We start from the raw sequence: 25,893 nt of genomic DNA, 5'->3' as shown, positions 1-25,893 counted from the left end.
TAACTCTGGTAGTGTACTACGTATGCATAGTTTGAGGTTCAAGCAAGGTTCCCAGCTGCTTGGAGAAAAAATACACATACAACTTTTCATCATCCAGATTTAACTTCTGTGGTCAGAAATGCAGAAGGGAAAGATAAGAGAATAATAGGCCAAGCCTTTGCTCCTCAACTATGTATGCTGCCTGCAGAAGGACCTATTTTTGATGGGCTATTTAAACAATTGTTTAAAGATTCATGGGTGTATAGAGGAATCAATAGAATTATAGTACACCATATTGTAAAATATCACAGAGTTATCAAAATTTTGTTAGATTTATATGCAATGAGCTGGAGCAATTTCCATGATATGGTGAGGAAATAAATCCAGTTTTAGAAGAATGTATATAGTATAATTCAGTTTTTGTAAAGAAAAATAAACGTGTGTAGGTATTTTATAAGTACAGAGAAAAGCAGGGGAAATAAACATCAACACACTGTTGACAACCTCAAGTGTCTGGATTTGGAGAAAGGTAGGTGAAAAGTAACTATGTAGCTCTCTATTTTAGATTGTTACAATGAGCATAAATTAGTTTTGTAATTTTAAAAGCCATATACAAGGGTTGTTTTTAAATATTCATTTAGTCACTTAAAATACCCAAAGTAATTGAGAGGTGGGCATACTGTTTAAGAAAGAGTGGAAATGAATATATAATTTAAAAAATTGAGATTCTAGGAAATGATTCCCTCCTAAATCCAGTCAAATTCTTCACGTTGATAGAGTGGAGTTGGTATGAAATAAAACCTCTGAGTTAATTTCTTTCCTGAATGTAGAAACAAACAATAATCATGTCTAATATCTTGAATGAATTCAGCTATCAGTATCAGTCACCTGACATTTGTAGATAATTTATTGACAAATTTCAATGCTAGTCATGGGTTTTTCCCATCATCACATTCCATTTTGCTCAGACAAATAGTTTTAGGTAAACCAATTAAGCATATAAATCTATGCTGGAAGAAATTAAATAGGAAACACTTCAAAAATAAGCAAAATGGAAAAAGAGCAATTTAATTTTATCCAGTAACATAAGATGTTTCATATGGACTAGAATTTGAGTTAGAAATCATCTCAAACATCATATATTTCAACTATTTACTCTCCCTCACAATCCCTAATTGTTGAATTTAAGAATATTTGCATTCAAAATTAAAGACACAAAGAAGTTAAAGAAAAAAAAAAAGCCAGTATTCAATAAGAATTAAAAATTTAAACTTTTTTAAAAATGTATTTTCTTTATAAAGTGAAGTGGTTAAAAGTACTGGAACCAAATAGTAGTTCAATTCCTAGCTCTGTTAAGCAAGTTTCCTTAACTGTAAAATAAGAACTAATAATAGCATTTTTCTCATAAAGTTATTGTGAGGATTAAATAATGCATGTATAATGTTCTTAGCTTAGTGCTTGAAAAAAGCAAGCACTCAGTAAGCATTAACTGGTGTTTCTACTACTTGAAGTTGTTTGATGCTTCAGTTTAAAACTGAGACCTAGTAATGCTCATCATGAACTTACTGACCACCATGGAACTTAATGGTATTTCTCAGCCTATATTATACTCCTTTTCAGTGCAATTGAATATAACCTCTTTTCCTGTAAGAGTTTAAATTTGTGTTTTTCAACAGTGGTTATTTATAGTGAATTCCCCAGGATTCCTTTATTGCTGTTGGAAAGTCTTTGGTCTTCAACATGTTTAAGAGAACTTCCCTGATTTTGGAGAGAGCTAAAAGGAAAAAAAGAAGGAAGGAAGGAAGAAAGGGAGGGAGGAAGGGAGGAAGGAAGGAAGAAGGAAAGAAAGACCCAAAACCAAAATGCTATCCTTATTTTTGGAGATTAAAAACAAATAAAATGCAGGTTATGAGACAGGATCAAGAGCAATGACCAATGTGACCAATTCCAAAATAGCCTGAAGATCTAGGATAAGATATGACTGGAGGCTAAAGTAATTAAAGAGTCAAGAGACAGATCTCCAGATTGAAACCTAAAGAATCAACACCAGAATTGAGGGTAGTTGTTTACAGGAAATCTTTGCAGTCATTACCCATGACTTCCTGGAATTTATCTTTATTTTTGGTGCATGCTCGGCATATGTAATAATATATTATTCACATTAAGCATACTGTATGTGTTAGGTTTAGGCCCTGGGCCCTCCCCCCACCCCCACCCTTAGGAATTTTGCCATAGAGCCACCACCCCTCACCCCACCCTAGGAACCCTGCAGATCTGCAATAAGCCTCCACCCCCACCCTTGAGTATACTGAACATTCAAATTTTAAACTTTCCCACTCCAAAGCCCCTGCTTTCAAACCAGCCAATGGAAACTTGCCAACTACCCCCTTTCCCAAAAGTAGCCACTGAGAAACTGCCATACCTAGACCTGCTTGTTAGGTCGGAGTTGTTCAGGAATCCACACAATGCAGTGAGTCATGGTTTAAGCAGAGAGTTTAAGGTTTATTAGAGGAAGAAAGCAGAAGAAAGCAGGTGGGAGCCAGCAGAAAAGAAAGAAAAAATGGCTCTGGCTCTCTATATAAGAGCAGCATTTTTTAAAGGAAAAACCCACATTGGGTGTGGGGGGGGGGAGGGTGCCTGCTGAGTGTGTTCTGTGCCTCGATTGGGTGAGTGCTTATCAATTTCTGAGCTGACTGGTTACTAGGGTTCTAACACACTACTCTTCTTTGTTGTGCACTGCATTATCTATGTGGAGGAAGCAGGCCTTTTGGCTTGTTTGTGGTCATTCATCTTATGAACCTATCTGATCTTGCCTTGTCCGCCCCTTGGGGTCTAGGTGCCGCTATGACTGGGATTTCTAAAACAGCCTTCAACCCTTAGTTTATGGTGCACCTAGTATCTATGAGATAAGCAGCAGGGCCCCCAGATCAGACATTCCTTCTATGTGTTAGATTCTTTTTTCTGGGGTCTGACATTCCTGCCTTTTATTTTTAATAAAAAATTGGTATGGTTTGGGTTGAATTTTGGGTTAATGCTTTAACTTAGCTTGAAGCAACCTTTGTAGGGAATTGGGACGTCACACTCATCTCTTAGCTACTTCTGGCTGGGCGTGGACAGAGTTGGGGAAGAGTTGCTTTCAACTAAGTTCTAGCATTATTAGATTGATGTTTGGATATCTTTTGCTGGAACTGGCTGGTAGTGAGGCTTTTGCTGCAGCAGGAGGAGATTTTTAAATTTTCATTGCAGCAGTAGTATGTTTTCGGAGTTTTGCTGGTTAGTCACAGCTGCTATTGACCTATTGATAAATTTAGACACTGTAAGAGGCAAGGAGCAAAAAGGAAAATTAATATAAGAATAATTACTGGCCCCATAATGGGGAGTAGAATAGCTTGCAGAGGCATAGAAAAGAATGAAAGAAAATTTGAGAGAAAGTTTTATTGAATATTTCTTACTTACTCAGACTTACTTAGCAATTAAATCCTCCTTTTTATGAGACATTTTCTTATTTTTAAGAAACAGTATTTTGTGAGCATCTTCTATAAAAGGGAAAGTGGGCAAAGATGTTTTTCTTGTAACTGCTTTTTGCTGAGCAAGGGTGACTAGGTTCTTATATTAATCTGGAAGATGCTCTGGACATAAAATTACAGATACAATACAGGCAACAAGACAAGTGACAAGCAGAATAAAAACTATGGTAATAAGGGCTATTTTCTATTTCATGGTAATTCATTAACCACTTAGAAAATGCATTTAGTTTACTATAATTTTAACATTATTATTATTTTGCATATGATTTAATATCAAAGAGACATTGTTGTATTTATTTGGTATATATGTGTAGCACTGAATGTTAATAAATGTTCAAGTTTTCCTGAGCTTCATTGGGTGTTACGTTTACAATACCATACATGCTGTCCCCTCATAGGAGCAGGCCTTAGTGTTAATTATGTTTTTTTTAAGTTTCAACCACATCACACTGGCAATTACAGCTTCAGGAGGTATCTTCTTTGTACAGTTGTAGTGCAGCATCGTTGGTCTTCTGGGAAACAGGACAGTGGGCTCCAGGGTTCCGTTGGGCTGTTTTACAGTGCCCTCTGATGCTATGCAGCAGAGCCAGTCTGGAGGCAGTGTTCACTGAAAAGCCAAAGTGATCAAGTCTTTTCTGGCAGGCAGAAGCAAAGGTGTCTGTAGTAAAAGGTGTTTGCAGTAACAGCATGTATCCATTTACTTCTGGAACACATCCATGTGATGTGGTTGACACCCTTATAGTTTTAAGGACCACAGAAATTGGTCTTACCAATAACTCTGATGGGGAGAGAGCATGCAGGCACAATACTAGGAGCTTAGTTTAAACATGCAAGCACTTCAGTTAAAACAGAGGTCTAATTTTTCTTTACATTTTTACTAGGGTTATGTTAGATAATGGTTAGAACATAATTTATATACTTGCCTTGCTTCTTTTTAAAAGTGTTTCTTTGTTGTTATTGAAGATGAAGCTCTGACTTGTATCTAACTGCAAGCACTTTCAGAAAAGCATTAGAGTAAACATAATTTTATTTACTGGCTAAACAAGGCTGTTAAAGGGACTTTGTGTTAGTGGTATGGGTTTGTTTGTTACACTTTAAACCTATGGTTTTTATTAGAAAAGGCCTGAGCCTTATCAGGTCCTGGTTCAGCCAGTTTGGGTTTCATTAAGTAATATCCCATTCAAATAAGAGTGTAGGGACAGACAATAATTTAAAAGTGAAGAGTGCTTGATACAAGAATTTAAATAAACAATGAAGGACATAATAAAGTTAACATGAAGTGCAAGAAGTTATTTTGATAAAACAGACTTTTTGCTTCCTATACTGATTACTCAGAAAAACACTTCTACAACCTTTTATTAAGAAATAACACCTCAATAATTTAAGGAAACTTTTTTCTTAATAAAAACAGCAGGAGACCTTAATGTGAGGAGCTTGCAGTACGGTGAGGAATGGTTTATATTTTGTGAATTATTAGGCACATACCTACAATATTGAATATTAATTACTGCTTTGGGTGGTGGTTAAAATATTTAATGCTATTTTGTTTTATAAAACCACTTTTTTTTTCTTTAAGTTCTGAGGTTCTATTATTAAGCAGTGTTATTACTAGTTTTTACCATTTTTTAACTCTGACCACAGAAATAATTGTCTGTACAAACTTTTTTACAGCTTTCGGTATCTATCATTCAACCTTGACTACAGAAATAAATGTTCCACTCTACAAACCTTCTGCAAATTTCTGTATCCATCTAGGCTTCATCCCACATTTCTATCCATCCAGGCTTCATCCCACATTCCTAAACAATTAGTCATTTAGGACAAAGCTACTTTCCTTTTCTCCTTAATTAGAAAAACATTCTTTATACCTTCTATACAACATGCTATTACCACCAAAATCAAACTTGTTAGAATGATGCTAAATATTTTTTAACATTTTATTTAATGCATTTTGAAACAGTAATAAACAATCATTTGACTTTTTTGAAAATATTTATGGCTTTTAAGTGCTTAACTTGTCTTGAAGTACAAAACTTTTAATATAGGACTTGGAGGACATGAATCATTTGTTTTAGTTATTATACTAAGACTAATAGTATACTTAGTCTTTTTTTTTTTTTTACTTTTTATTATTTTTTTATTATTTGGAAATTGTATTTTAGTGTTTTAGGGTGAAACTCTGTTAAATATGCTTTTATATTAGAAGGAATAACTGGTTTTTTACCATTAGAACATAAATCATTAGTTGGCATATGAGAACAATAAGGCTCCTTAGCTGTTTGATCTCTATAGAGAGAGGGAGTCAAAGTTCTTATTATCATATTCTTTAGTAGAGATATTATTTTATGACCCTGGTTTGACAATTTGCACTTTTGCTGATTTTTAAATTGTACTGGTTACTTTTGATGCCCTTCCAGTAATTTCAGGTTTTTGCAAGGACCCTTTTGACTAGGTCTTTTTGACTTCTTAATTTTAAAAACTGATAGGCTAGCACATTTACATTATTATTTCTTTTATTTAATTGCCTTGGAAGACTTTATATTAAAGCAGAGGTGGAAGTCCGCATTTTTTTTTAACTGTAACTTTTCTTTTAACATACAAATTTCTTTGTCTTTCTTGAGAAAGTTTGCTATAGTTAGCCATACTACACATAAAGGCCAGCTGGCTGCAGCTATAGCGCATTAACAATTTTAATGACACTTTCTTAATTTAGACCAATTATTAAGAATAGTTTTTAAGGAAGAAGTAACTGGCACATTTTGAGAGTTTCCCATGACTGAGCAATAGCAAAAGAAATTATAAAGATAGAACATAGGAGTAGAAGCTGTTTAAATGTAACTGTTTTTTCATACAAATGCAAATTGTGCAAACTGCACAAAATTTAAAAGGAGAACTACAAGTCTGAGGTTACAGTTAGTGGGGCTTAAACCCACTGAGTTTGCATGCATGACCCTTGGATCAACTTAATTAGCTTTACTACACAATAGACTAATTGAAACAAAAGAAAGCAAAGTAAGCATAATAAACAAAAGATTACACACTTACCCAGCACAGGGAAAGTCTCAATTGCAAAGCTACCTTAACTCAGATGCATTTGGTGTTTGTCTGTGGTGGGCGCTTCCACCTGGACCTCTGAGTCCTGGTACTCTAGGAAAAATTTCTGGGCAGCTGGTAGACACAGAGCTGAGGGGTCCAGCCAATGAGATATGGATTAGGGCTTTTGAAAACACGGTTTTAAATAGTTAGACTCACCTGACCTCGGTTTTAAATAGTTAGGCTTGCCTTATTCGCTTGTTCTTCAGTTATGCCAGGACCAAGCTTGGGGCTTGCGCTGCACCCCCCTGCCCAGGAGAGGCGGACTGGGGTGGGAGATGGGGGAGGGGCACGTGGGCAGCGAGCGGGCTGCGTGCAGGCAGGGTGAGGTGAGGAGGGGGCGGCGGTGATGGGACAAGAAGGGGGGAAGGGGTCAACGGTGAGGGGAGGGGAGCAGAAGGGGTTAGAGAAGAGTTACAAGGGGATGATTTGCAGGGTTAAAGAAGCAGAAGCTGCTTAAAGGCTTTTCAGGGTTAACTTTTGTAGAGAGGAAAGCAGAAGACTTAGAAGGGTTTTTTGTGAAGGAGAAGGATTTGATAGGAGGCAAAAGAGTGGCACAAAGATAGCCAGGACCAAACAGTTCTAGCTTGAGATTAGGAGCTACAGACCACTTGTCATTGTGCCAAGTAAAATTATTAAGTTCAGCGAGAATTTGCCAATTGAAAGTGCCATTTCTTGGCTAATGTTTTTGTTGTTCTAAAGGATACTGCAGCCAAATTGTATTGGTTCTACTTCCCCTTTTAATTGAAGTTTAAACATCTGAGGGGGTAGATTTAGGAGGAAATTCAGTTTTGGAGCTACTGAAAAGTGACTGTATATTACCTATGATTATTTAAGAAATTTGACAGGCTTGTGGTTTGTTAGGGAACTTTTGCTCATCAGAGGCTTATGGAGATTGCCTGTGGAGAGAGTCATGGTTCTCTGCTCCTTTAGAGGCTTATGATTTCCCTGGATGAGGCTGACACGAATTGGGGCTATGCTCTTCAGAGACTTATGGAAATCATCCGTGGGGAGATTCACAGCTCTCCTGCTCCTTTAGAGGCTTACAGAGGCCACCCAAAATGTTGCTCAAGTGAGACTAACGGCCCAGACCCATACAACTGCCGCAACAACAAAGCAGGCATCCCCGGTTTGCCGTTGGGGGTCAGGAAATGCCTGCAGTCTTTTGCCCAAGGCGTCCCCCAGGTTACTTTGCCTGCTGCAATGGGAAAGACGCACATGGAGCGTCAGAGAGTTTTGACTGAGCGCTCAGGTTTTCCTAGGCTTACAAAGTTGGGTGCCGCATTAAAGCGGGCTGAGGCGCCACGCTGAGTGGGTTGGGGTGTCCACGGGACACCGAACAGAACTCCCAAGGGGGGGGGGATCTGGGCAGAAAGATGTCACTTACCTACCTAAAGCCAAATTAGTTGTAGATATTTGAGAGCCATGAGGATGTGCCGGCATCACGTCAAGGTGGTCTGAGTTGATGGACTCAAGCCGCTTAATGCATGGAAACCTGAATGGCTGTGTAGTTCAGGGAACGGAGTCGACTGGAAGGCTGCCCCATTACCCCGAGGGGCCAGGAAACTCAAACCTCAGTCAGTCCTCCAAATGGGATTGACCAAGAGGCTGTCCCATTGTCCCCTAAGGGGCCGGAGACTCAAGCCTCAGTTGAACCTCCATCCTGGGTTTTGGCACGAAATATTAGGTCAGAGTCATTCAGGAAACCACACAATGCAGCGAGTCATGGTTTAAGTAGAGAGTTTAAGGTTTATTAGAGGAAGAAAGCAGAAGAAAGCAGGTGGGAGCCAGCAGAAAAGAAAGAAAAAATGGCTCTGGCTCTCTATCTGAGAGCAGCATTTTTTAAAGGAAAAACCCACGTTGGGTGTGTGTGAGGGGGGTGCCTGCTGACTGTGTTCTGTGCCTCAATTGGATGAGGGCTTATCAATTTCTGAGTTGACTGGTTACTAGGGTTCTAACACACTACTCTTCTTTGCTGTGCACTGCAGTATCTACGTGGAGGAAGCAGGCCTTTTGGCTTGTTTGTGGTCGTTCATCTTATGGGCCTATCTGATCTTGCCTTGTCCGCTCCCTGGGCTCTAGGTGCCGCTATGACTGGGATTTTTAAAACAGCCTTCAACCCTTGGTTTATGGCGCACCTGGTATCTACGAGATAAGCAGCAAAGTCCCTGGATCAGACATTCCTTCTGTATGTTAGATTCTTTTTTCTGGGGTCTGACACTGCTGGCCTCCCCGTCCCTGGACAAGGAACTTCCTGCCAACCATCCTTTATAAGTCCTGCTGTTCCTGTGGCTTGGGGCTGTCACCATTTTCGTAGGCTTCAGCCTGCCTGTGCACGGCCGGTCAATAAAGCTCCTTTTGATCTAGTTTTCGTCTCTTCTCTTCTCGACTGAAAAACCTAACAGCATGTACACATTACAAAAATAAAATAACTGTAAGGAATATGCTCAACAACAGGAGAAGCTACAATTTATTGCAGAGTGAGGAGGAAATGTACTGAATAATTTTAAAAAGTTGAAATATTCTTACATGTATTTGAAATGACCTATGTCCAAGGATATTCATGTCACCTTATTGGTAAAAGCAAAAGATTGCTCTTTTTTTGGTGTTCATCACTAGGAGAGAAGTTAAATAATGGTTCATCTGTACAAGGGAATAATTTGCAATCTTCAAAAAGAATGAGGCAAATTATACAAAATAATTTCCAAGATATATTGTCAATAAAAAAAAAGTGAGATACTGAAACATGGGTGTGATTTACTACCATTTGTGTAAAACACCAACTACATACACATACACACTCATATGCATTAATTAAACATATATATTTTTATTTATGTATATAAGATTCTTGAGAAACATGCAAAGTTGATGCTTTCTAGTATTTATTCTTGTAGCATTATAGAATAGCTGGGATCAAAAAATAATAATGAAAGAAAAAATTAAAGATACCAATTTTTAAAAGCTCATCTTTTGGGGGACCTGAGGTTAGCCTTACTGGTACCTCAATGAAACAAATTATAATCACAATAGTAATAGTAGCATTTACTGAGCTCTTGTACTTTCAATGTGCATGACAATCCTCACAATAACTCTATGAAGTACTTATTTTTTTCATAATTTTTTATTGTGATAACACATACAACTCATAATTTCCCATTTTAACCACCTTCAAGTATACAATTCAGTGGTTTTAATTACATTCACAATGTTGTACTATCATTTCTCCATCCATTACCAAAATTTTCTCATCACCCAAATAGAAACTCTGTACCCATTAAGCAATAACTACAGAATTAGATATTACTTTTATCACCACTTTAAGATGAAGAAACTCAGACACTGAGAGATTGGGTAAATTGCCTACAGTCTGGGAATGAACACAACAGATCTAACTCCAAAGCCATCGATCTTTACCTCTATGCAAGGTATTTATAGAAATCAAGTGTTTCATTATGATCTTAAAGGTTTATTTATGCAAAGCAGAGAATAATAATTGACTGATTAACTCCCACTCCCATCTTGGACTTTTTATGTTGAAAATTATAATCCAATCAGAGCAGTTGAATAAAGATGTGAAAATAGATTTTATTGAGATCACTTTTGTACTCAAAATGCCCAGCAATACATGCATGCCCAAGTTGTGGACAACTTTGGATTGATGAACCAATCCTAGTAATCATTCCTGTGCAAGTCTGAGTTTCCCCACTGGAGTTCTGGGTCAGAGTCTGGCAAGTACGGTGAGGAGAAGCCATGGCTTCTGCCCCACTCTGGGAGGTATTAGGCAGATAGCAGAGATCATTTCTGCCAGGGGGAGGGGGCAAGAGGGACATGACGAGGAGACTGCCCTTCACTCAAGAAAAAGCTTAAAATGAAGGACTGGATTGACCTAGACAAAAAGAAAACTACCATGTTAGTGGGAACACAGACAAATCAAAAACAGGAATTTCAAGTCAGGTTGAGTTTTCATAATGTTTTAGAGCTGATATTTTGATTTTTTCTCTGTTTCTCTATCTGTCACTTAACTGAAGTATGTACTCTGTATTCTTTGCTCACCGGAGACAAGGGAAAACCAGAACATTTTTATCAAAGCTCTGGTCCAATTCAGCCTAAATCCTGCCAAAATGAATTCCTTGGTCACTCTGTCTGAATGTAGCATTCAAAATCCCACTCTCATCCTGCCTCAGACAGCTTTAATGAACAATGAGAAGTGAACTCTGTGAAGTGTGTTTTTTTAATGACATACATTTTATGATTTTAAAAGTCCTATTTTAAAAAATATTCAAGATAAACAAGGTGTTTAAAATCTCAACAAATGATATCACCATTTACCTAGCTGGCGACTTCTACAAGATGAGTCTCTTTTCTCTTTTGGATCTCATGTGTTTTAAGAAAGCTGTTTCCCTTTTCAAATATAATACTGCTAAAGAAACTCCCAGTTAGGGAGAAAATTCCAGCAGAGATTCCTAAGAGGGCACAGGGACAAACAGGACAGCCGAGATGATGATGAGCAACTAAAGGAACATAAAAAGTAGTAAAGGAAACAATGATGGCTCCCACTGCCAAGCATTAGGAAAAAAAATTTATCCCAGCCAAAGTGTTGTATAGCCCTCTACTTTAAATAGAGCTGGGGCTAATCCACAACAGACATAATTCTGAAAATACAAAACATGATAATGTTGATGCTGTGGCTTTTGTGGGAGATTATCAAAACATCTTACCTAAAGAGAGGAAATTGACAACCTCCTTATTCTCTAGAGCAAAACCATTACCCAAAGTGTTGAAAGTTTTGCCAGAGATGATACAAAAACAGAGAAAGACTTCTGTTCTTTGATTTTGCCTTCAAACTCCCCCTCCTGTAGAAAACTCAGCTCATGAAAAATTTAACACTGATTCTTTGACAAGACATAAACAAGAACGTGGTAGACTACTTGGTGAAAGGGCTATGTGACTTGTTCATGGAAGGCAAATATTCCTTTCCTCAGCAACATCAGCTCTGAATTGTAAGCCAGAACACTATGGCAGTATGAAGTTTACAAAGCTGAAAAGATGTTTCCTCTCTAAATAGTCTGGCTTATAAAGAGAATAATTTTATTTAGCAGATAGTGATGTGGGACAGAGATAGGGAGGGAAGAGGAGCAGAAAAGGGTAGGAAGTAAAGATCTGGGAGGAAGACAGTTATGCTTTTTATGAATTTTGGTTTTAAGCCTTCAGAATTGGAGACATAGACTATGTTCTCAGTTTGGCTACCCAAAATTTGCTGATGCCAGAATAAGGCCAAAAAAAGGGTGAACCTCCTTATTACATTAGAAACATCCATGTCAGCAAAAGGTATTGGTTTGTTTTCTTTTTTCTTTTTGTCAGCAAAGCCAGTGTGCTGCTATTGTTTGCTGGCTGAACCAAAATGAAATCAAAGCTTTCACTTAATAGTCTTCTATTCTTCTGCCAAATGCTGAATCGACAGCCTAGCTTCTGGAACAGCTTGTTTTAATGATCCCGGACAGTTTCTGTTTCTGTTTGAGTTATATACTAGGTCACAAGGAGAAAAGAGCGGTAACAAAATGTGGGATGGGACAGAAACTAAATTAAGGCTATCTGGGTTGGTATTAAATCAGTTCCTCAGGGAGGCAGAACTACATATCTGATATTTATTAGCCTCCTATATGTTTTGTAGTTATTTCATATGTTTATGATCAAAATGAATGTTTTGTAAAATTACCATCCTTCTCATTCAACAGAGTGTATTCAACCATTCTCAGCAAGTACTTTTGAGATAACTTCTCTGGGAATCTTGATTTATTGATTCTTAAAACTGTGTGGACCCTACCTGACAAGGGCAGTCAAGGTTTTGATACAAAATGATGAACGGTCTCCTATCTAGAGGCTTATTAGGATCTGGAGTGCTAGGGGGTTCACTGTGGTCCCTCCACAGGCAGAAACGAAGTTTAACCCTCACAGTCTGAGATGCTGGAGACTTGAGTGAGTCTCCGGGAGCTGGGATACTATGAGTTAACAGTGGTGACACCGTAATAATGATTGTGGTATTGAGAGCTGGCAGGTGGTGAACCAAGCAGAGGGAGTCAGGCTGTCTTCTGGGACATTCAAGACAACACCCACTCCCATCTGGTCTAAGGACAATGGATTCCTCCATCTTTCAGGAAACCGGAAGGGGGAGAGATGTAAAAGTACCACTATGAAGGGACAACAGCAAGGAACAGTTGGCCTTTTCAATCATAATCTGAAATAGTATAATCAAAGTGCTAGTGAAGTCAATGCAGACTGTTATGAGCAACATTCATCAGGGTGTTTTTATAATAAATCTTGGCTGAGAGAAGGACTGATTATTTAGGCGGCCTCTTTTACTCTATTGGTGGCTGTTCTGGTTGGCTAATGCTGCCGTTCCGCAAAACACTAGAAATGGATTGGCTTTTATAAAGGGGGTTTATTTGGTTACAAAGTTACAGTCTTAAGGCCATAAATTGTCCAAGGTAAGGCATCAAAATAGGGTACCTTCACTGAAGGATGGTCACTGGCGTCCAGCAAATCTGTTAGCTTGGAAGGTACATGGCTAGCGTCTGCTTGCTCCCTGGTTGTGTTTCAAAATGGCATTCTCCAAAATGTTGCTCTTGGGGCATTTTGTCCTCTCTTAGCTGCAGCAACTCTTCAAACTGTCACTCACAGCTGCTCTGAGGTCCTTGTCTGTGACCACAGTGATCCAATTAACACCCACCCTGAATGGGCGGGGTAACACCTCCATGGAAATTATCCAATCAAACAATTCACTCAGTTGATCGAGTAACCTCTCCATGGAGACACTTAATCAAAGAATTCCAATCTAATCAACACTAATATGTCTGCCCACGCAAGATTGCATCACAGAACATGGTGTTTCCTGGGGGACATAATATATACAAATTGGTACCGTGGCTGAATGCCTTCTGGTCATTTTCTATACAAAAGTCCCCTTGGATGGAGTTAAAAGAAACTGAAAAGGAAAAAAAAAATCACAAAGAGAGATTAAAAAATGGAGAGAAAAATTAAACATTATTGGAGATGAAACCAGCCATTCTTGTTCATCTTGTTCTTGGGTCATCATCACTGTTAACTGCCCATACGGGAATAGACATCTGCTCACTTAAAATATCAGGAGATTGTTCACAATGCTGTGCTAGATTTCCCCCTGTGCCAAGGCACCTTTTACCAAATGAAGGAATAGGTGAGTTAAAGAGTGAAGCTCAGGGAAACAAAGAAAAAAGAGTTGACAGTTTCCAAGACCTGATTCCTTAACCTACCTGATGCCACACAGACTTTGAATTCTGAGTTAAAGTCAACTGAAGATGTAGAAAATTAACACAAGCACTAAGATACAGCCATTTTACTTAAAAAAGAAAAGAAGAAAAATGAAAATGTCCTCCTTAATCCACTAACTTCAATCCTAAGCAGTTTAATTGTTGATTTTGGATTATTTTCCTATTTCACTTCTCTTGTTGTTGATTTGATTTCACTAGAAACAGACTATTTACTTTCCATTTCTTTTACTCCCAATTTAGGCTACAAAATGTAAGTTGGGGAAGTCTGCAAAATGTGCTTAAGCCATATTTTCTTTTATTTAAAATTATGAATTCAGAGGCAATAGATATTTATCTAAAAAATCAAATTTTAGTTAAAAGATAATATAAAATTGATATGGATAAGAATAAAACACAAATTGCAGGCCTTCTCTGTTAGTCTGAGAAAATGCACTATGAACAAAGCATGAGTTGCACTTTTATTTTAAAACCTCAAATATGAATTTTCAGTAAAATGACAATCAGAAGTGACTCAGTGACCAAGGAAACTGGAAATCACAGCTAGTTGAGCTTTTGTGTTAAAAAAAAAAAAAAAAAAAGGTAGTGTTTAGAGCATAGACTTGGAAATCCAAGAGACCTGGTTTGAAAGACTCTGTTGGTTTCTAGTGCCATGACACTGGACAAACTAAACACCCTCTCAAAAGTCTCAGGCTCCTCTTTGGAAAAGTGGGGATGTTACTAGAACCATCTTTTACAAGATTGTTTTGAAAATTAAATGAGACGGTGCATTCAAGTCCCTAGCATAGTTCCCATCACAAAGGAACTGTTCAACAAATGATAGGCATGAAATGGGATGATATGACATATGATATTCCTTTGAAAATTGGTCCAAATTTAACCAGAATTTTGGATTATCTAGAATATCCTTTCCTGAACATATGACTTAGTATAGAAACCCTTGATAACAAATTAATAACTTATTATCTTGGAAAGTACTCAATAATAAGGACTTATTATTGAGATTCGGAGACATTGAGCCATTATCTTTTAAAATTTCTCACCGTATTTTTTATTAGGTATACTTTTGCTAAAGCTGGGTTTATTCATATTTTAGATCCAATTTGGTTGCTGACGGATTTAAATTCAGGAATGAAAACCATTTCATCTTATTATCTGGAAATAATATACAGCTGATTCTCCTTATTTGCAGTGGTATGGTCTATTGAATCACTGTAAACACTGAATTAGTAAATAATGACCATTACCCCATGGAGAAACACAGGGTTAGGTTCCTGGGAGCCTCTGATCACATTTTCCTCAATCCCTCAATATACAATCTTGTTTGTTGTGTGATTCCATTTAAAGACACCTTACAACTTTTGTTTCCTCCTTAAATTTGCAATGAACTCTGTAAGAAGTTCTTTGTCAGTCTTTTAGAGACTGCCCCCATATAACCCCATCTAGAAACAATATCATTGCCTCCAGAACATTTTAGAGCAACAATTACACAAGGCTTCCGAACATAAATTTAAGCAAGTTTAATTATAAATCAAATATATAATACCTGGGGGCAGGTAACTGGAGCTTATGAAGTAAGGTATTGATTCATTAACATTAAACTCACAGCCAACTGCACTATAACTTATCTCATTACTGGTATTTCCCACCTAAGGCACATCGCAGCCTTCTTGGGCTTAGGAACACGAGACAGCACTTCAACACTGTGCTTGAGTGCCATTTTTAACAGTGAAATCACCAACAAAAACACAAAAATGCAAAAAACCTGGCACTAAGTATATCACAAAAAGAACACTTGTTTACAGTATGAGAGCTGAAACAAGGAGGCAGTGCATTACCTTCTCAGACCTCGGCTGGGAATGTGCACATCGGACAACTAAAATTTTTCAGGACTGGGAAGGCACTGAGAATATTGATTTTGGGTTACCAGATACATTTTAATGAGTATGCAAACTCAAATACGGAATCCACAAATGAGGATTGACTGTATCTAATACAATTCAATATAAATAATATATATCATGTATTAAATATAATTGGAAATAATGTATAAGAACATAGAATATGATATGTCTTATGGCAAGCATGATTTTTTAATACATATTTTTACAGTAATCAATATTTACACACTAACACAGAGGTTAATGAAATCCACAGGAAGGAAAACATGATATCACTTCTAAGATTACACAGGAAGAAAAAAAGAGAAAGGACATTAAATTTAGTGATCTGGTGAATTTTAAAACAGTCCCTTAATCCTAGGCTATACATGTGATTTTTGAAAGATTCTGTTATTAGATAACAAACAGGAAGCTGATCCAACCCAACATACACATGAAGACTTCTTTGCATGCTGGCAAATCGTTAGCATGGAAATGACAAACAACCCTCAGGAAAAATAATTCCAGAACTTCTAAAAAACTATTAATATTTATATATTTGTCTTCAGGTGGAAATTCTCACTGTTTATCATTTTATAATTCTTCTAAAAGTATCTATGACTCCATCCTGCTTCTTTTTCTCCACTACACAGTTTTCTGGTTATGGGAAAAAAAAAAAAAAAAATCCTGAAGTTCCTAAGTACAGAGGAAAGATCAAAAGAGGATCTAGTCAGTTCATTCCCTCTACTCAAAGTGCACCATTTTACCTTTAGATAAGCACAGTCACTGAATACTATTGGACAGTCCTAGGCTTTGGGACCAAACAAATCTGGTTCCAAATTCTAACTGACACTTACTTGACTGGGAGGTTTTGGGCAAGTCACATAAGCTCCCTGAGGCTTGGGGACTTTGTTCATCTGTCAAACTGGTTAACAATAGTTAAGAACACGTTGTGGTAAATGCTAATGCACAGAAACTGTGCTTGGATCTCCCATTTCAACATAGTTATATAAATCATCCTGTTCCCTGAGTATGTATTCACTGTTTTTTTTTTAAAATCTCCCCAGAGCTGGATTTTGATCATTAGAGGTCCTCAATATTGAAAAGTTTATGGGCCCTACAAATACATATAAAAAAGAAAATATAATTCTAAACCCATGAAATAAGTGAAGGAAGCCCATCAAAGTTCTGATTTTTCCCATGATTATTATTTTGATGCATTAAAAAAATATATTAACTAGAAAATCCTTTTCAAGTTTCATTCTTTGTGGTGTCCTAAGCACTTGCTTAAGCTCTCTATTGGGTAATCCAGTTTGTGGAAAATGTTGCATTATCTGCTTTAGAATTATAAAGAAAGAAAAGAAAAGCTGTATAAGGAGGGGAGGAAGGAAGTCAACAATTATGGAACAAGATTGGTACGTAGTTCCTTTCTGTCCTTTCTTGATTTTAAGAATTTTATACAGTATCAATTTATTCCCTATTATGAAAGATGAGGATTTAGCACATTTAAATCATCCCTATCTCCCTTTTCTCATTCTTGAGCATTAAAGATTTTTATCCTTCTATTATGTACATTTATAATATTAAATAATATTGGTCCATCAATTTTACATAGTATATCTTGGCTCTTACTTAAAACTGTAGTTGATTTATATAACAAGTCTTTCAACTCATTAACAAGGAAATTGAGGCTCAAAGGTTTAAGTAATGAATAAGTAGTGAAATTAGATTTGAATATTACAACGTAGAGCAAAAATACCAGTCAAAATTTGTCCCCAAGTAAGTTAATACATTGTATGATAATAAAGAGGAAAAATGTGACACATCAATTTCTGTAACTAAATCATTGTTTCTTTGTAGTAGAGTAGTTTTCATCTCACAAATGTTACCTGACAGGTTGTAATAGACCCAAAGTAACTTAACATTTTTTTTTAATCATATAGCTGAAATGACTTGAACATGTGTTACTTTTATATCAGTAATATTTTTGCAAATTGCATTTATTATTAGGTGCCTTTTATTTTTACATTGATTTACTTTTTTTTTTTTTTAATACACAGTATGGCTTTGAGAATTAGTAAATTTATAGGCTAACTGAGCTTGAAATACTTTTTCCCATATTAATTTTATTTTCATTTTTTTCTAAGTAAGTGGCTTGCACTTCATTCACTGCTACTCACAAGAAGGAAAAAAAAGTGTCATATTTTTCTTGGCAAATTAAGTTTTATGTGGAAATAGCAGTCATATCTTTATATGCTCAGTGTAAGCAAGAATTTAATGGTATAATGAAGTTTTACGTTTTCAAACGAACATAAGTGAATATGAATAAGTCATTATCCAAGATAAATATCCTTTCCTTCCAGTTGTGATGAGCTTTGAACAAAATAAATGGGAAGTAAAAGCTTCCTTGTCCCTAATTAGCTTTAGAGGATGTTTACTCACCTTGCTTTAGGTGTGAACAAAGTCTTTCGCATTCTAAGGACTTCTTTGTGGTCGAGTTTTGGTTCATCAGTTCTCAAATATTATATTGCAGTGGATGAATACTGTATGTAACTTTGATTTGTGGTTAGGAAATCCAGGTCTTTTTTGCACTATTAACATTCATGTATGACTTTATCAAGTTGCCTTTGTGTTCTCTTGTAAGAAACAATTAAAAAACGACATCTTCTTAGTATGATCTATTTTATTTTTTCATGATGACAATATTTACGGAGTCCTGAACACTTGAATTTCCCTCCTTTTGTTAGTAATAGTCTAAATATCTGTTTACCTTGCATCATTAGTCCTGGTTAAGAGAACTACAGAAAATTTGTTTTTCTTATAGAAAATTCAAGTACAAGGATTATATAAACAAGCTAGAGATCCTAATAGTAACTAGAGTGAGAGAATTAAGTCACTGAGTGTTCCACATGTTATCATATTTAACCCCCATGTCTGAACCTCAAGGTAGGTATCAAAATCCCTATATCCATAGTTTATATGAGGGAACTAAGGCTCAAAAGAGGATAAGGGACTTGCCTGTGATCTTTTTTACAATGTTAAATTTTCTTCAAGTGCTGATGACTAAAAAAAGTCTGAATGTAATAATTTCATAGCAGATTGGAAATCTTGTTCACTTCAAAACCCTTTATGGAAAAAAATATGCAAGGATGTAGATTTTTCTCAAATCTGTTAATGCTGGAAATTGTTGCATTTACTAAAAGAGCATTTAAAAATTTTTTTATTAGTAACATGTACATAAAACGTAAAAGTAAGAACTTCTGAATTGGAAAATCCTCAGCAGTGTATATATTGCAAAAGAGCAGCTGGGTTTGTTTTTAGTAAGAGCAAAGGACACAGAGAGGCCTTTTCCTCAATTAGGTAAAATTTCAGTAATGGTTTCAAATTGTTAAACCACAGAACACATATTTTTATTTTCCCTCTTGATCCATCCCTTAAAGTATGGTCAGATTTATATTATTTCCTGTAACGAAATGAAAGCGTGTTTTTATTAATACAAAATAAATTCAAAATCCTGTATATGAAGTTTCTTATACATTTTAAAAGACATTTCATTCACAGTAATAATAAAATTAGAGTTCCTAAGGTAGGATCAACTGGGTAAAGGAAGACAGGCCTGATTTAAAAAAAAACAAAAAAATGTGCAAACTACATATGTACAGATACATAAACGCGTATGTGTTGGAATTTGTCAGATTTTTGATAATTTGACTTCTACACAATCATTAGTAAGGTATAGAGAAAAACTAACTATGCATGTTGATTTATATATATATATATATATATATAGACATAAACCTTGAGAAAAACTACTGGAGACAAACAATAAAAAAACAACCACATAAATTAAAATGGAGCCCAGTAGAAGACGATTCTGTGGGAGCTTTAAGCTCATCAACTCAACTGAAGAGAAGAGTTCTTTGCCACCTTTATGTATCTACACAAGAGTTTCTATAGCAACGCTGTACAACAGAAATATAATGGGAGCCACATACGTAATTTTATATTTTCTAGTAACTACATTTTTAAAAGTAAAAAGAAATGAGTGAAATTTTAATACTCTTTTATTTAACCCTACATATTATAATTTCAGCATATAATCAATAAAAAAATTATTCAATATAGTTTACATTCTTTTCTCCTTCTCAATCTGACTAATTTTATTTCAAGTGTTCAATAACCACTTGGGGTTAGTAGCTACTGTATTGAAACCACAGGTGTACAGCCACGTGAATTTAAAGGGAATGCAGTTCAAATTTTGCTGGGTGATGTGGAGCTCTTCTTAAAGATATGTTTTAGATCTGGGCATTAATATAATTGGCATAATCAACCTAGCAGCAATGGGGAGCTGTAATAAGTAAGGGCTTGGCTGTCTTGTGCGCTCACTAAAATCTTAAATCTCTCCTGCCTATGCTAACTTAGGCCACTGATAAAAGCTATTGATGTCTAAAGCTGTGACATCTATATCTGTATATCACATAATTTGGAAGCACATCTGCAATGTTCCACTTGCTTGATTGTAAATTTAATATATCTGCACTATAAAATAGTATCAGGGAAGCTAATACAAACTTGCATTTGCATAAAAAAGATAAATCTATATAGAGAAGTTTGAGAGTTCCACCTGTATTTATCAAACTATTTTTAAAGAATGTGGACAAAGTGACTTAGAAGCATAGGGAAATAAGAGACAAGTTCTTCTACCTCCTCTGTCTCCTGTTCAGTACCCCTTTGAAAAGATAGTGATAAACTTGTGCAAATCCCAATTAAGAGCATCTAGGAGAGTGAAGAGGTTTGAAACCACATCCTGTTAGCAACAGCTGGATGCAGTAGAAATATGACTTGATTAGTTGTATTGGCTAATACTTAACGGAATGTCACATAGAAGAGGAAAAGGGGAAAACCCAAACCAAAAGCAAGCTATCCCCAAAAGAGAACAATTTGGCTGACTATAAGGAAGGCGATTTCTAAAAATGCAATGAAAAAAATGTCTTGGGAGGCAGGAAATTTTCCACCAAAAGGAAAATTTCTGCCCTGAGATAGGACAAAGGGTCAACGAGTCAAGAAGCAAAAAGTCTGTAAGAATCACTGTATACATTTCTCATCGTGCAATCGCTATCTGTAAAACGAGCCAACCACAATTTCAGGATTTCTCTGCAGAATGAGTATTAATCCACGTTAGCAGACCTTTAGCCCTCATCAAATAATGTTTTCATGCAAATCACTGATTACTGTCATCTTTTAAAATTTGCAGCAGAATCAATTATTTTTATACTGTGGTCCTTAGAGTTCAGGTCTGAAAGTGGAGACTGGCTTTCCTTAATTAAACCCTTTTCTAAATGTAACATATAATTCCCAGCTAAGCCCTTGTCCCCATATCCCCACTCCTCCTCCTCCCCAACTCTATGTTCAGAGAAACGGTAGCTCTGGAGTCTGACTGCTTGGGTTCAAACACCAAGTCCAGTACTGTAGGACTGAGCCTCAATTTATCTACAACACAAGTACAATCTCTACCGCAGGGACTTGATGATAAAGTAATGTAAGCAAACCCTTTAACACATGATCAGAAGGCAATAAATGGGATTATCAGTATTATCTTCACAGCACTCCCACCACCAGGGAGCCATCTGCATACACAAAGCTTTAGTCTCCCCGGCCTTCCAAAGTTTAAAGCCTGCTCAACAGTCGTTCTGGGTGTGTCTACAGCCAGTGAACTCGCTGGCTCTCAATCCTGCCAATCCGAGCGGCAGGCTAAACTTCTGACTGCCTCGCGGACGCTCCACGGCACTTAAAATCAAGGACTAGGCTGGATCGAGGATTTAAATCAGGACTTCAGCGGATCGGGAACGCAAAAATCCCACCACATCCTCACCTGCACCGGGAAATCAAAGGCACGTGCCGGGGGCCGTGGCCTTTCCAGCTCGCGCCGGAGAGCGGACCCCGCGCACGCTGTGTAGACTGCGCCCCACGGCCTTCTTAGGCACTCTACGCATGCGTAACTTCCTGAGGGCGGGAGGGCGCTTCGCAGACTTTCAGGAAAAAGGGGCGAATGCCACAGGGATGGCGGAGAAATGCGTGTAAGGGGGCCGGGCAGAAGGAGCAAGAATTGAAATCAGCTGACTGAGTCTCGTGACAGCCTGGGCGCTGGCGGCGCAGGCGCATCGGAGCGCGGCCGCTCTCAGCCTGAGCGAAGATGGCAGCCTCCAGAGTGAGGCTCTGAGAGGCAGAGGGAGGAGGCGGAGGGGGCGGGGAGGCAGCGCCGCCGCGGCACCAGGAACCCGCGGCAGCGAAGCTACAGCCGGGTGGGGGAAAGGGGAAGTGGTGAGGGGGAGGAGGCCGGAGGGCGCTTCATCCCACTCTGGACTCACAGCCAGCGGCGGGAGGAGCTCGGGCCGGAGCCTCTCCAGCCTCCGGCGAAGGTAAAGCCGACTCCGGGCAGCAGACTCTGATCTCTGCCTTTATTCCCTCCCCACGCCGCTGGAGCTCGGAGGGCTCAGGGCAGGAAAAAGGAGGGGTGGTGTCTTGGCCGCCGCTGCCGGCAGCTGCTGAGGGAGGCTGATTACCTTCCTCTTCCCGGCTGCTGGTCTGGTTCCTTCCTTCGAACCCCACGGTTCCAAGTGACATCCGCTCACGGCACTGCCTTGTTCAGTGCACTCCTGTTTTTGCCTTGTTTCCTCCTCATCACGAGTCCCCAATCCTTTCAGCATATCCTTACCCCACACACCCCACAGACTCCTCACTCCCCTAATTCTCCTCTGGGCTCCGCCTTTGGGAATGATTTCCTTCCAGCCTTCTAGTCTGAACACCCTTCCTGCTGGAGACAGGCAATTCCCACCCCCCACCCCCACCCCCGCCATCTCCCATAGACTTTGAATTTCCTTGCTTAGCTTTGTTTGGTTTTGATAGGAAATGGGGTGCACCCACATCGTCTCTTCTTCCGTCCCGCCCTCCCCCTTTTCCTGAATCAAGATTCCTCCCAAGGCTTCTCTTTGCTGCAAGGTAGCTTATCCACAGTGGCCATTTCTCTGCCGCTCGATTTTGCCTCAGAATAGAACCTTTGGAGAGGGTGAAGTAGGACTTAGACGTTAAGTGAAGTGGTTGTTAAATGCATATTTGAGACTATTACAAGTAAGAAGAGTGGTTGTCCATAGATCGTCGGGTATTCAGTTAGATACTTTTGACTTGAGATTGTTTCCTTTATTAGTTGCTTAAGGTGTGGGGGGAGTAAAGTTCTTCCCCAAATGTGGCTGTGGTGGTCTCTCAAAGTAATGATTTCTCACTTCTCCTCTCTCCTTTTCCTTTCGAGCTCACCCTCATTTCCCTTCCAAAAGGAGAGCCTCTACCTGATGTTGTTGCCTATTCTATGATGAGCTTCATACTCTAGGATTATTCTGGGCCTCTTGCAGTGTAGTATCTTGGAAAAGAAAGTTTCAGGATATTTCTTCAGGTTCTGCCCCAGTGATGGTCTTTATTGCTGTATTTTCTTTCTAACTTTACAGACGTCATCGATTTCTAAGTTTGAAAGTACTGTCGGCAGGGTTTGGAGAAATTACTCACAGTGATCCGGTTTTGTACTATATTGCCAGTACTGTAAAAGTCTATGGGAATATAAAATATAGTTGCCTTTTAAAAAACAAGAAAATTTAGAGAAACTACTTAATCTGAAATTTGGTATCCTAAAAAGATTTGATTGTACAGTTCCTTGGTTTCTGGAAAGTGTTTTGTTTGACTTAATTTAGCATATGGCATAAAACCCTGTTAACATTTTAAATATAATAGGAAACTAGTTAAATCTGATAAGAAACAATATTTAAGTGGCTATATCTTAAATTCAGCTCATGCTATTAATATCTCAGTGTATTCAGAAAACATAAGTTCTTGATTAGGATATATTCTTGCTTGAAAACAGGAAGAAGAACATATAAAGGGAGGAAAAGAGGAGTCAGAGGGTTATTGAGAGTCATGTAAAGAACCTTAAGGATAGAGTCCACTTCCTGGAAAGTCCAGTCCTCCACTGGGAGGCAATGGATATTCCTCTTACTTTTGGTAAAGTTGCAGTAATACATAGTCTAAAATATAAAGTCACCAGTGAAAAACAGTTTATGGGATCATGGAAAGAATGAAAAAATAAGTTGTAAGAACTAAACTTAATCCACAGATAAATAGAAGCCTGTTGCCCTGGTGAACTGTAACAATACTGGCTTTGTTATTAAATTTGTAAAAAGATTGACAGTGGAATTTGGTTCTTAATAGATACTAAATTAGGGCTGAAATAAAAAGGGATGTATTTTAACTAATATAACTCCATTCCTCAACTAGTTCTGTTTACACAGGTGAATTTGAGACTTCAGTTCCAAATGCCATTCCCCTGCTTCTCTGATGTAAAATAGACGCAAGGCTAAGCCAGTACACTGCAGCACAAATTGGGTTGCTACTAACAGTTTTAGGCCCATGTGTTGACTGGTTGACTGTAATATTTGGCAGTGGTTAAAACAGAGTTGTTTTGAGAAAGATCCTTTAGGTCTCTGTTTCTCAACTGTATCAGACCTAATAAAGCCTCCCTTTTTATACCATTTTTTTAAAACTCCTCCTTTACTATCCTGAAATAGTTCATAAATAATATAACCCACCTTCTGGCTTCCACCCTGGGATCTAGAGAAATGAAGGAAGCTTTGCTTCCCCCATTATGACAAAAAAAAGAGCCAGACTAACTTCAAATTCATGCCTTTTTTTGAACCTATCAAAGTGCTGAGGTTGTAGAACAACCACTGGTCCAAAATTTCAGGAGACAGAGTGCCTGCAGAGAGAGAGGAGACATGAACATGCATTCACCTGTGTTAGACACAACCAGTTAACTGAGAAGAAGAATTCAGCCAGACTAGCTCACAAATTGGTGAAGGCGAAGGTGCCCATGGTGAGGCATTGTTAAACCCCTGGAGCCTACAGAAATTTGGGGAGCCAACATTCTCTTGCAGTCTTTTTATCCGCAAACCTCCTTGAGTACTTATAGAAAAGATCAGAAAGAGCCCTGGAAAGTGTCTGTGGTGTAGACCTAGAGGAGAGCAAAAGCTTTTGGGGTAGGATCAGAAACTCGTCTCTGATTTTTCTCCTCTGTGGAGCAAAAGCTTTAATATGTAGGGGAGAAGGGCATCACTGCTGGTCCTATGGGTGGACACTCATTGAATTGGGGCAAGCAAAAGGAAGGGGGGAGAATCTTACTCCTGTAGGGGGGACACTGAGCCCACAACTGCAGCAGGGTAGTGTCAGGAGAACCAAGAAGGCCACACCCCTGAGACCCAAGAATACAATGTATATTCAAGACTGAGTCTTAATCAGTACAGAGACAGCACCCTCCACCCCCTCCCACCAAGCTACAAAGTAACAGCAGAATACTACTGGGAGAGGTACAGGAGAGGAAAAGATTATGCAAAGGGACATCCCTGAAGCACAGCACATAGAATCGGACATTGCTCTAGTAAGACATCCCTCACCATAGACATCTATAAGCTGTTTCTATAGATATTTTTAGCTTATAATAGACTGAAAATAGTCATAGCAACAACAAATCACAAACCCAGCCCAACTCCAAACTAGATTAATACAAACCTTGAACTAAGGGCCTAACAAAGAAAACACACATCTGTTTTTAGTCAGAAAAATTATTTATCTCAGTCTCTGTTGTCCTATACAACATGTACAGCTTTCAGCAAAAAAATTACAAGACATAAAAAACATAAAAAAAATGCACAAGAGAAAGAGCAATCATCTGAATCAGACTGAGATTGACGTAGATGCTGGTATCTGAAAGGGAATTTACAGTAGCTATAGTTAATATGTCAAAGGCTTCAACAGTAAAGGTGGACAATGTGAAAGATCAGATGAGTAATTTCAGCAGAAATGATAACTAACAGAATCAAATGGAAATGCTAGAAATGAAAAACAGTAAAAGAAATGTAGAATGTCTTTGGACTCAGTGGATTTAACGCAGCTGAATAAAGAATCACTGAACTTGTAGATAGGTCATAGAAATTACCAAAATTGAAATATAAAAGTAATTTAAAAAGAAAAAGGAAAAATATATCCAAGAGCTAGGATACAATATCAAAC

General features: G+C 37.9%; 1 protein-coding gene and 1 long non-coding RNA gene across 3 annotated transcripts in view; one reads left to right on the top strand and one right to left on the bottom strand.

Annotated features, from left to right (window-relative positions):
• The window catches only part of LOC119540944, a 122,108-nt gene extending 100,198 nt beyond the window's left edge, over window positions 1-21,910 (bottom strand). For both annotated transcript variants that reach the window (XR_005218129.1, XR_005218132.1), the window contains exon 1: window positions 21,659-21,910. This is a non-coding gene — a long non-coding RNA (uncharacterized LOC119540944). The remainder of the gene's footprint in view (window positions 1-21,658) is intronic.
• Window positions 21,911-22,112: 202 nt separating this feature from the next.
• The window catches only part of DNAJC13 (DnaJ heat shock protein family (Hsp40) member C13), a 144,057-nt gene continuing 140,276 nt past the window's right edge, over window positions 22,113-25,893 (top strand). The window contains exon 1 of the mRNA XM_037844832.1: window positions 22,113-22,205. The gene's annotated coding sequence lies outside the window, so the exon portion shown is untranslated. The remainder of the gene's footprint in view (window positions 22,206-25,893) is intronic.

Source organism: Choloepus didactylus, chromosome 1, assembly GCF_015220235.1.
Source record: "Choloepus didactylus isolate mChoDid1 chromosome 1, mChoDid1.pri, whole genome shotgun sequence".
Lineage (NCBI taxonomy): Eukaryota > Metazoa > Chordata > Mammalia > Pilosa > Megalonychidae > Choloepus > Choloepus didactylus.
This window is presented reverse-complemented; position numbering and strand designations above follow the sequence as displayed.